The 12,946-nt window shown below is 37.7% G+C and overlaps 1 long non-coding RNA gene across 1 annotated transcript; it reads right to left on the reverse strand.

Annotated features, from left to right (window-relative positions):
* Positions 1-11,223: 11,223 nt before the first annotated feature.
* On the reverse strand, positions 11,224-11,509 carry LOC138364148 (uncharacterized). The gene is made up of 2 exons (XR_011228323.1): positions 11,379-11,509; positions 11,224-11,264 (listed from the first exon to the last, which is right to left on the reverse strand). It is a non-coding gene; the product is annotated as an uncharacterized lncRNA (long non-coding RNA).
* Between the last annotated feature and the right edge of the window lie 1,437 nt (positions 11,510-12,946).

Consider the following 12,946-nt stretch of genomic DNA (forward strand, 5'->3'; position numbering starts at 1 on the left):
TCAAACCATCCTAACCTAACTTATTATATATAACAAACAAATACATTCTACAGACCAGTTATTGTTGTTGTTTAGTGACATCGTGAAAAGCGACCTCAGGTATAGGGATAAGGTATTGCTGGCCATTAGCACATAGGGGTCAAGGTATTACAGCACCTGACTGGTCAACTATGTATGACGTCACCAGATAACCAATGCGCCCTTTGGCATCCTACCGGTATGTGTATTTAATGTTATTATTCAAAAATGACTAGACTATCCATCTCCTAAGTAACCTAATCAGAGGTTTAAGAATATACATTGTATAGGTTTCTATTATTTTATTGGTAATAAAGTTTACATTCTAGTCTTAACAGTAAAATTGTAATGGGGAACAAGCATGATATTTAAGACTTAGATCATAGCAATCCCAGATCCTGGTGATTTTTTGTGAGACCAGTTTCTCTTCCACATCATATCTGGAACAATGAATAAAAACCATATAAGCAACACATAATAATAATAATAATAATAATAATAATAAATCAGCAATAATATGAAAGACGATATATGGCAAACATCTAGAAATATACTTACAGCTCAGTAATATGAGGAGTCATCACACAGCGATAGACATTTATCCTGTCCATCTATGCAAAATGTCTTTTTGCAGTTAGGCATTGCAAAATTAGAATATGCAAATTGAATTATCTTCCTATCGTTCATATTATATTCCCCATATTCAAATAAAGTTTCGAATTTATGTAGTGTAGCTCTCAAGTTAAGGTTGCATAATTGATAGACGAAAAACATGGCATAGGCTCCACAATAATAGGAGTCCATACTCTGAATGCGTTTTGTGAACATGTATACTCTATAATCTTAAAAATAAGAGAGGAATTCCTGCAAATAACGTGAATGGAATTCCATCTTCAGCCCAAAACTGTCCAACAGGGCGATAATGGCTCCTGAAGGTTTATTGTGTACATATACAGTCATCCAATGACCCATCATCGTTGCAGGGGATTTCTCATCTAAAGTATTTAAAATAAATACCACTGGCTCTTTATTTAATTTCTTGAAGATTCTCCGTACATCATTCGCTAAATAACATCCGATATATATGGCTTCTTCCCCTAAATATATATTTTTCAACCCGTTGTTTATTTCTAAACAATACATGTTTCTTAGGCTCTCGTTTCACAAATAATACGTCGGTCAGCATTAATTTTCATAACCCCAGTAGTAGGACCAAACAGCAGTATAACTTTATTTCCCACTATAGCTGTATTAAATTCCAATGTAATTCTTAAATTCCCTGTCGCTTCCAAGGAAACTGTATCCTTTATTTCTTCTGGTAATAAATTAAAGACCAGCAGAGTTTGTCCTTTAACGAACGATTCGTAGGACAAAATATTATCTACATTAAATCCTACAGCATTCAGGACCGTATAATATAATTTCGAACATTTATGGGGGAAATCACACGCGATATTAAATAAACTCGTGCCGTTCACCGAGATATATACGTTGCTCAAGGCGGAATTGTTGAAATATAATGGGTTTAAGGTATAATCTCCAGAAATGGCTTCCATATCAATAATGGCCATGTATAATTTCTCAGGGATCACTCCACCCCAAGGTTGGTCCATAGTTAATGATTTTTGGCCCTGACCTAGAATATAGGTTTTAAATAGGGTTTTATCAAATATATACGTTACTGCTCCATTATTTTGGGCGAGTGCTCTGTTAATAGCTAGTAGTCCAGAAGGGAATGGGGTTGATTGATGATTGATGAAGATTAAGCCACCCAAAAGGTGGCACGGGCATGAATAGCCCGTAAGTGGTGGCCCTTTGGAGCCATTACCAGTATCAATAGATGATACTGTGGAGATCTGTGGAGGTGCTACTGCACCCTGCGTGACGGGAGATGTCTCCCGTGGAATGGGGTTAATCTATCGATCCATAAGCGGGCCATATTTATATTATATTTATAATTAGCAGTTGCTGTATCACTGCCAATAACTCATTTATCACTATTTAACTCCAAACGTATTCTTACATCTACGTTATCCAGTAAATATTCGCTAATAGATGCAATATCCAGCAGTAATTTAAAGCACGTATAAATGCCCTGTTCTTTCACATTAGCCCTTTTCTCATCCTGATCTATCGTGGTCGTAGCAAAATACTGCGTATCAATTTTATTGGGTATCGTTAGCGCCTCTTCTTTATAAAAATGCGCTAGATGCTTAAAACCATCAATTTTACTTCTGGAAAGAGTCGTTAGCAGCTTTATATACGCCCAATAAGAAAATAAAGAATTACTTTCAACTACTTGTTCGTTGAAATACACCACCACTGTTTTAAAAAGTGTTTGTGATAATCCATTGGCTACAGTCACTTTTTTGCCCGAATCTATTGCGGCGTCAGCTTCTGTTAATTCTATGCCCACTTCTAGGGCTAGTGATGACATATCCAGGAAATGACCAGGAATGCCAGGGATTCTAAATTCGATATACGAGTCCTTAAATTTATTAATTCCTAAATTAACAGGTAAAATATCAATATTTTTCCTGCTGGCTATAGTGGACTCAATCATACGTGCTGAATTAAGTTTGGGAAATCCATCTGTTACAGCCACTGTGTAACTTTCCAAAGGGGATTGCAGCCCCGCTCCTAGTGTAGTAGTAGTATTCATGCTGGATGCTATGAAAGGAATGAATTGCAATTTATGCAAACACGTCATTATATCTCTTATTCTTCTTATTCTGTTTTGTGAAACTGCGAGTAAGTGCTAATTTGGTGGCCTTAGCCTTTCTCTTAGACTTTTTCCGCCTTTTACCACCACCTAAAATCTGACGCCCTACTCCCTTCAATGATTCGATCCCATGCTTCTTCATTGACTTTTTAAAGGAATGTTCGCCTGTTTGCATGTCTTGCAATACATTCTGACCCATACTTAAGACGGCAGGAGCGAGGGTTCTCATTAAAAATGGCGCTGCTTTATGGGCTAAACCAGTGAGGAAACTGAACATACCACCTCCTCTTATATGACTCCTACTGAATATTCTAATATCACTCAGCCCACCTCCTTTATATGAGGCAGGTGGGCTAATTAAGAATAATATTTCGTCTACAGACGGAGGGATGAAATTGACGCGCATTTTGTAGCTTGCAGATGAGTAATGAGGCTCAGAACTGTAATGTCCTTATTATATAGACCCAATTCGGGGTCGTATATGTAAAACAGCTGTCGTGCTTCCGCGTTTATCGAAATAAATAGGGGTCCCATTAGGATCTGTTACTGCAATACTTATACTATCCAGTACATTTGTATTTAGAGGTTTATATAGTTTCCTATTCGTGCTTTCACCGCCCTGCAAAGACACTACGTCCAATATATTCACTAATAAATTTCCGTACATCGTGGGTGCAATTTTATCGCAATAAACACACAAGTACTCCATCATGCCCCTGGGTTGTGGAGGGTAGGGGCACGTGTCTGATATGGGTGTTTCATCCAAATGATTCTTGTGTACGTATATATCATATTTTTTATGCTGTTCAGTTCCTAAAACCTTGCCAATACTCGCCCCAAAAGATAGGGAAATCCTGCATATTGCTCGATTATCGTCATAATACAATACATTCTCATCGCTGTTCGCGATATTGAACTTTACTCTATTGGAAATCGATCCATATTTAATATATGCATCTGCATATCTTGGGAAATGCGTCTTATAGATATCAGACACAAAACTCAAATCGTTCTGTGAAAATATATGGGTAATTTCATTATTGATGGCGTATATAATTTCCTTTATGCCACCAGCTAAAATATTAGTTTTCGGTAGAAATTTGGAATGTTTGTAACTTTTTCCTTTAGCATCTAGGTACATAATTCTCACGCGGATATAACTTTCCAGATCATCCGATCTTATTATGTAATATGACGAAGGCAATAATATATTCTGGAGACACATTTCGTAGGAACGTCTAGAATCCAGCACGAGTTGATTATACAGTCTGTTTTCAAAAGCACTAGGTACATTATTAGGAAATAAATCTGTATTAGAAACACTAGTAGCGTAAATAACGTGGGAATCCATTGCCGGACTAAGAATGAATAAACTAAAAACAAAACAGAACATCTATTTATACACTCACCTTTAGTAAGCTAGCCAAGTTGCTCCTCCACCAACTTTAGGGCGTTTAGTTTCTCCAGCAGCTGTAGTAGGAGCATACACCCGTTTTCTTCTTAGTACCACGTCATCATTAAATACTTGTTTACGAGATTCTGTATTCCTAAACATTTCTCGTGGAGTTGAGGTTAAAGAGATGAATAATTTAACCAGCGGTAATTTTTCTCGTGGGAATACAGAGCGGTGAATTGTCATTTTAGTTAAAATATCATCAATTATGTTTATTCCAGTCACTGGCATTTGCAGATTCCCATTGACGTCCCATTGCACCATCTTTCTTTCATCAAAATAATTCAACAGCAAAGTAGCATAATCATGATCTTTAGCTTTCAATTTTAAATGTACCAAATGTACTATTGAAGGATTAGCTCGTACTGAAACTGGTGCTACTGGAGTACTTGCTGCTGGTGTTGGAGCTACTGATGGCGCCACTTCTACTTTTTTAACTACTGGTAGTTTAGCAGGTCCCTCATCGATGGATTTACGAGGTACTAGATAATATTCTTTCATTTTTTATTTATTAAATAGCCTGGAAATTAAACTAGCAGCTATGGGTAATAATATACCGAGGATACTGCCTCCTTTACGAGTCAATAAAATACGCTTTTTGTTCGAAATTGAGGGTTTCTTGCAAGCCAGCGAATGCAAGGTTATCTTGAGATGCAAGGTGTCTCTGTATTTCTTCAATTTAACTATAACTTTCTTCTTAACCGGAAGCCTATTTTTCAGAAAATTGTTGAAAATCTCTGACAAGCAATGAATATGTGGTTTTTTGAACTGATCAATCAATTTTTTCCTGGCTGAGGAATTAAGTTTGCTCAGCAAGGTCACCAACTCTCTGTACTTGTATACTAATGGCTTCTTCATATCTTCTACAAATCATCAGCATCAATCCACTGATCAAATGAAGAGTCGTAGCCTTCGTACCTCACTTTATACTGTAATTTATTATTTGGTAATGTACGTTTACGTAGGACCTTCTCAATATTAAATGCAACTGGTAAATGGGTTAGGATTAATTCTTCCTTATAAAATCCTCCGTCAATAGGCTTGTTATTCAAATCTTGTAAAAAATATAATGGGATAGGCTGACTTTTATCTATACGAATAATTCTGAAAATTTCTTCCGTGTTTTGTCTAGCAAAACCTTTCTTGAATGTCGAAATTCTGTTGGAGAGAGCAATGCGAACTGTGTCCCCGACAGCTAGTAGAGAACCAAGACCTGCTTTAGGTTTGTCCTTACTTTTATACATGAGATTGAACTGTTTCTTTATATCTTGTGGACGAGATAAAGCATGGACGTCAACTGGAGTCCTACCACCTAATCCTCGGTGGGGTGTTGTGTTATAGGCCTTTATGATATCAGGCAATATGGGCAGATATCTCGAGGTATTGTGCGCAGTCATATATTTATAAATCTTAGTTTTCATGGTACGTATAAAGCGTTCAGCGATGGCGGCTTTTGTTTCTTGAGAAAATACGCTATACAGTTTAATATTTTTAGCTGCAAGCATTCGTTGCATATGAGAATTATAAAATTCACCTCCTCGATCTGTATTTATTTTACGTATTCCTTGGAAATATGAGGAATCCAATATATTTTTCAGAGCTTTACTCACAGTCTGTCCATCTTTGCGTTTCAGAGGTGCGACTTGCGCATACCGTGAAAAAATATCGACACAGATGAGAATGTATTTAATATCATCATTGTGTTTAGCTATTAATCCCATTTCTGCTAAATCACAAGCTAAATATATACGGGGTTTAGGACTCGGTACCTTTCTTCGTTGGAATTTGCGAGGTTTTAATGCGTGCAAAGTGTAAGCTTTAGACGATTTCAAGTATTCTTTCACATTTGACAAAGTAATATCTGGCTTTAGGGTTTTAGCTGCTTTATACAATCTATTGACCCCCCCTAACCCTCCTGAGGATGCGGGATTATAATAAATTTTATCTAGTACGTGCTCCATCTTCTAATAAAGTGATATCGGATTGTATGGTTTTAGTTGTTTTATACATCCGATATACCAACCCCCCTAACCTCCCCTTGTGGTTGTGATTGTTGTTGTGAGGGACACATCCTATACACCCTACCCCCTAACCTCCCCTTGTGGTTGTTTTCATCTAGTACATTCACCATTGGTAAACAATTTCGTATGGTTGCTCACCAACAATATTGCTACGGAAGGTAATGCGTTCAGGGGTTTTCACTCCTAAATCCACCAATAAATATCCATAAGGTTTACTGATGGCTTTCTTGTAGATATCCAAAAGCTTTTTAGAATCTTGTTTTCCAAATAACTGCCGCCCTAAAGTCTCAATTTGAGCTAAATCTCTAGATTTCACTAATATGAAATGGGAGGCGTTTAAACTGATACTTCTAGCATATTTCCCAGAGAAAAATATATTTTGGGTAATTAATATACACGAAATAGCGAGATGTCTGCCTTTAGTGAAGATATCAGACAATTTTGGAATTAGCAGATTCGATGAACAAGTCATCGATAATAATTAAAATAGGCGAATCATCTGTACGTTCATCTAAAGGGTTAATAATTTCAGAATGAGCTATTATTTTCTTGTTAATTACTGGATCGTCTAGCAATGCTCTGTAACTGCCGCCGCATATAATACTACTGGAGAATTTCAGATGGTATTTTTGTACGAGTTTAGTGCACAAATAAGATTTTCCGCCATTGGAAAATCCTACAATGATTATTCTGCTAGGTTCATTGAAAATATCGAGTTGTTCTTCAGTGATAGGTGAACTATCCATGACTCGTGTTGGGTTTGTACTGACGTAAGTATGATAAGGACATTATATTTAAACATGGGAGGTTTCATAAAAACATCAAAGTATACATTTCATAATTTTTTTTTTTGCATAGAACATTTTCAAAACATAGGTTAGGGGGGCACGGTTTTATGAAAACATCAAAGTATACAATTCACAAACTTTTATTTTTTATATACAACAGAACATTTTCAACATAGATATACAACAGAACATTTTCAACATAGATATACAACAGAACATTTTCAACATAGATATACAACAGAACATTTTCAACATAGATATACAACAGAACATTTTCAACATAGATATACAACAGAACATTTTCAACATAGATATACAACAGAACATTTTCAACATAGATATACAACAGAACATTTTCAACATAGGTTAAGGGAGATTGCATTTTCAGAACATCAGTGATGAGTCAGGGGCCCCGCAATTTTTCAAACATCAATGACAGGTTAAGGGAGGCAGCAATTTTCAAACATCAATGACAGGTTAGGGGAGGTTGCAATGTCCCATCACCAATTTCTTCAGTCACTAATTGTGAGGATGTCTTGTTCACCAGTGCATCGCGTTTTCCCCACATATTGAATATGGGATGGAATCCACGTCTTGCAGGACGTGCAGCAGCAGCAGGTGCAAGTACATCCTCCTCCTCATTCTCTTCTTCATTAATTTGTGCTCGAGGTATATCTGGGTGTCCATACGCCAAAGACTGTGTAGGACTCGGTACATAACGTTTATCGTCAAAGGCTGACAATCCACGTTTTGTAGTGAGACAGGTACACATACGGCCTTTAACATTCCTAATAGATCTGGATTGGAACCTCTGCCCAATATTTAACTCTAAAGCACTTTGGAAAGCTGCATGAGTGAGTTTAGACTGATGATAAGTGGGAATTCCTTTACAACGACAGATCTGACCCTGATCTTGAGTGAGAATTGAGTACATTTTAGGCTTCAATGCGATGAGTGCCTTGATAATTTTGGCTCCAACTTCCGATTTTAACAAACCCAGTTGACCTTTGCGAGAGTCATCGAAATAGGGATTTTCAGGAGGGAAATTGCTGAAATCCATATGCTGAGATAAAGGCAGTTTATTTAATTCCTCAAAAGCATTTGGACAGGTCAATTAAATCAAATACGAATCTGTATCCGTATACAGCAATCTAGCTTTGTCTCCATAATGAACTTTGACCGTATTGTACCAAAAATCATATAGGATCCTCTTAGCTATTTGCAGGATCTGGAACCCCAAATAGGTTGGTGTATTGACTTTAAGTGTTTGTTTCTTAACTGTGCAAATGACTCTGTCTTCGCTCAACAAAATGCTCCGTTTGAAGAACGGATTGCATGCAAGCTTTTGGACTTTGTCTCCAGATGTAACTAAATAATGCTAATCACAATATTTACTCACATTTGTCAAACTCTTGCCGTAAATTGCATTAGATACCAGCTTGAAAGCTTTACCCTTAATGGCGCAACGTGTATTCGAACGTTCACAAGCATTTGTTTCGACAAATTCCTTAAGGTACTTGCTTTGTCGGAATTCATAAACTGCATTTACCTTAGCTACTTCCAAACCCAATTTCATCAGCATCTGAAGCAAATCTAAACTCACCAAGTAATCTTTTTGGGGGAGATGTGAGGCAATTAATTGTTTTTCTTGGGGAGTTTGCGATCTTCGGTATTTAAAATGCGTTTGCTATAATCGGACAGAAGATGAGTTGAAATATTAGCATGCGACAGGGTTAAAGGCAAATCATCGGTGTATCGAGCCACCTCAGGTGCGACATGCTTGGTATCACACATGACCCAATACCCTTTATCCCCATCACAAGCAATATTTTCCAATCCCTGTTGGAGCCAATCATCACATTCGGCAGCAGATAATTTACGGATCCCGCCTTGAGGAAGCAGTTCTGTCATACAGGTGGCGTATAAGCCATTAAAATCTAAATAAAGAATATATTTATAAGTGCTAGAAGGATCAGCACCCGTATGCTCATTTTGTACACTTGTGTGTTGCCGCACAACAGAGGTAAATCCGCCTCTTAGATTTCTGCGCAATACATCGTACACATGGGGATCAGAAATAGAGTCCAAGACAACTTGACTCTTAAACAAGAATGCGTCCCATGCAAAACTAGATAACGAGACATAGTGAGTGATGTCTAACTTGTACAGCTCAAGCATGGTCTTGCGCCATACAGTAAACACAACACACAATAATCCAGTATCTACTTTTAAATAGACCTTCAAGTAATCCCCAATGGTCTTGCATTCCGCTAATCTAAAGACTTCTTTAGCGTGTGTATAATCGTTCTTGCTTATGGCCTCGTGTTTTAAACTATTGAAAAAGGCTTCGGGAGGAGGAAGAGCCGGTTCATTTAATTTCTCCAAAGATGAAATATAATCATAACAGAAGACCTGTTTGCCTGTCTTTAATAAATGATGGGCAGCTACAGGGACGTCATCTAGCATAACTGAGGTGTAAGTGGTGGGTTTACCTTCCTTAATATGTTCTTTAGCTAGTTTTTCCAGCCCAGCATTTAGTAAAGCCAGACTATCCATAAACCGAAGTTTACCGATATCTACTTTCATGAACTTAAATCCATCTTTGGAGGCAATATCAATTTTACGGTTAGGGACGTTAGACAATTCATTTAAAATTACCCCGAGGTCATAAGACGCATTGTGAGAGAATGTGTATAAATATTTATAAGAATTTCTACATGACATGTTACACCTACGACAATAGGCTGCAAGATAATTATTAAATTAAATAGCATGATAATGATGACGGTGCTTGTCGTTATCTGATTTAAATGGCCTATAACACATTTCACATGTGGTCTGACGTCTATAGGCCTGCCAATGTTCACGTGTCAGATATTTTGTATGTAGGCATGGTAGATTTGATTCTCTTCCACACCTTCTCCAAAGTATCTATGAAATGATTCACAGGGTCATCCCCCATATACGTTAATTTCTCTACCACCTCCAATTCCCTGTTGTTGATGATGAAAGCATATGCCACGGCTTTGTGATGCTTCTCAATCATACCTTGGGGATTGGAGGGGTCCAACAAGCACTCGAAATCATAATATGCTGTGTGAGAGGGTCCATAAGCACGACCGTAATTTTTGAACTTGATTTTATGACCTTCAGGGTAAAATTTCAATGTTTGTTTAACTTCACATGACTTCATGATCCCGCATAGCATCAGTTGACAAATGAATTAAGCATGAATGACAGTAAATATGATTGTTAGGGATCTCATATGAATGGCTGCGCATGTTGCGAACATACCGATTGAAATCTTTAATGAGCACAAGATGCTGATCCTCCAACATGAGCAAAGGTACTTTACGGGCAGAATGTTCTCTCCCTTTTCTAGCTAAGCTAATGTAGTATCTATTATCTTCACGCGTAAGCACATAGATAAAAATACTTAATTTATTTATACATTCAATTTTATTAATGTTATCGTACGTTATGGGAATTTCAATATCCTCACTCCAACGGACGAATCTAAGACACCACTTAGAACGCCGGGCAATGTCATTTGATGTCATCCCCCGAGCAAGGCATATATATGCAGCTAAACATTGGATCAAACAAGCATTTTGCTCCCCTTTAGGGTTGAAAATATGTCTTGAACCGCGTAATTTATCTGGATAAGGTACGTATTCTCCTAGACGGATGGGATGCTGAACAGCTATAGAATTGATATAAAAACCAGAAATGCTCTGTATGCCTAGACTAGAACCTTCTGTCTCGGCAAAGAACTCTTCTAACTTATTATCCAATTCAGCAATCCATTGATCCATTGATCTACCACAACACTAGCCTCATGCCTAGCTACAGTGCGCTGCTCGGCCCTTATAGGTAATTCTCCCTCAAAATCAGGTTCGTTTTCTTGATTAAGCCGTTGCAAATTAAAAGAAAAATCGGGGTATATCAAGAGGGCAGGAGGGAAATTGGGGTGAACGGCATCAAACAAAGATTCTATTTGCTGAATTAAATAATCACGATATATAGTTAAATAATGGGCAGGATCTCCTTGGGCAAGATCTGGGATGCTATATGACTGGCGTATGTACCCCCCATTGAAATTATTGATCACTTCAAGCACTTGGGGTTGAGGAGGAAGTACAACATCTACCTGCTGCTGTTCCTGAGGTGGTGGCGGAGAATTAGCGATAGGCTGGCTTCCATATCTGAATCTGCTTCCCAAACCAAATGCAGAGAGTCATCACTGTCCTCCAGTTGCGAATCTGTAAGAAACAAGAATATCGCTTTTTAATAATATAAATTGAATGTAGGATAGTTTATATATAAGTAATGAAATGATATATGGAAATAAAATAATTATTGAGGATAATACATACGATCTGGAGTGCTCCTGCTGTTGTTGCTATCTTCTAATGGCGGCGTATGAGCTTGACTAGTGCTAGGCTCTCCAACACATCTTCCCCCTCCACGAGGATAATCCTCCTCCTCAACTATCTGCTGAGCTGGTGAGCCTAAACAAAAATTTTATAAATCAATGTTCCTATTAATGACTAATGTTATTGTTATATTTGGAATACCACAACAGGCATAAATAATGGAGAAAAAATAAGAGACTTTCATATTGAGTACTTTCAGGCAGAGAAGCTTCTAAAACCTCTGAATCAGAACTGCTCGAAGATTGCATGTGGTGGTCTTTCTCTGCCAAATACATGCAAAATGGACATGCTTCGGGGTTATATCCTGCAGAATATATATTTTTAAAATAAATAATTGATATAATAATTTATTCGATTATAAACATTAATCACCACGGATATTAATTGGAAATGAACTATCTATATAACACATGCAAATAAAAAAGTGTATCACTGCAGAGCAAATTATGCAGGCAAAAAAATAATATTAATAATAATAATGCTTACGGTTGGCACAAAATACTTTGGAGCAGGTGGCACAGATCTTATCATAATGTCCGCGAGGTTTATCTTCACACTGGGGACAGGTTATAACACACACGACGCGAGTTTGCCATATATGAAATATGACACACTTCACAGTTAACACGGCACAAAAGCATTTTCCCCTGCTTTGGGGAATTGCAGAAAGGACAAGTTTCCATGATTGCGTATCGCTGTTGAATAATGCAGAGGTTTGGTGAAATGTCCAGGAGCGATGCTGGCTTCTTGTGCTGGCTGTGAGGGCTGGAGTTGTACTGGCCATTAACTGGGGAGTGTCTACCAGGTCAGCTTACCTGTCATGATGCCAGACGTATGATTCTGCTCAAATTGCGGTACGACATTTGGGTTGCTATTATAGTTTCGAACTTATTACTGCATAATGAATGATTACAGTCGCAGATGACTAAAATGTATGTTCTTAAACCTCTGATTAGGTTAGGTGGGGATGGTTAGTCTAGCCATTTTTGAATAATAACATCAAATACACATGCCAGTAGGACGCCAAAGGTCGCATTGGTTGTCTGGTGACGTCATACATAGTTGACCAGTCAGGTGCTGTAATACCTTGACACTTATATGCTAATGGCCAGCAATACCTTTATCCCTATACCTGAGGTCGCTTTTCATGATGTCACTAAACAACAATAACTGGTCTGTAGAATGTATTTGTTTGTTATATATAATAAGTTAGGTTAGGATAGGATGGTTTGATAGGGTTTATGAATAACAGAAAATATGAGCAATGAGCGAAAATACAAGCTATTGTAGCTGAATATTGACTCTGATGAAGCACAGAGTATAGTTGAGGCATTAAGCCTGATTAAGAGTTCACACTTATGTGTGAACCTCCTGGGATCCGCATTTAGCACGTTGGCTGGAAGCTCATTGGGGGCTTACAGCGCATTAGGGATGATGACGTCAGAAAAGCAGGTAACTGCAGAAAGCCTTATTTTAAAACATGAGAGGCTTGCTTTTACTGAATGAGT

This window comes from Procambarus clarkii, chromosome 12, assembly GCF_040958095.1.
Source record: "Procambarus clarkii isolate CNS0578487 chromosome 12, FALCON_Pclarkii_2.0, whole genome shotgun sequence".
NCBI lineage: Eukaryota > Metazoa > Arthropoda > Malacostraca > Decapoda > Cambaridae > Procambarus > Procambarus clarkii.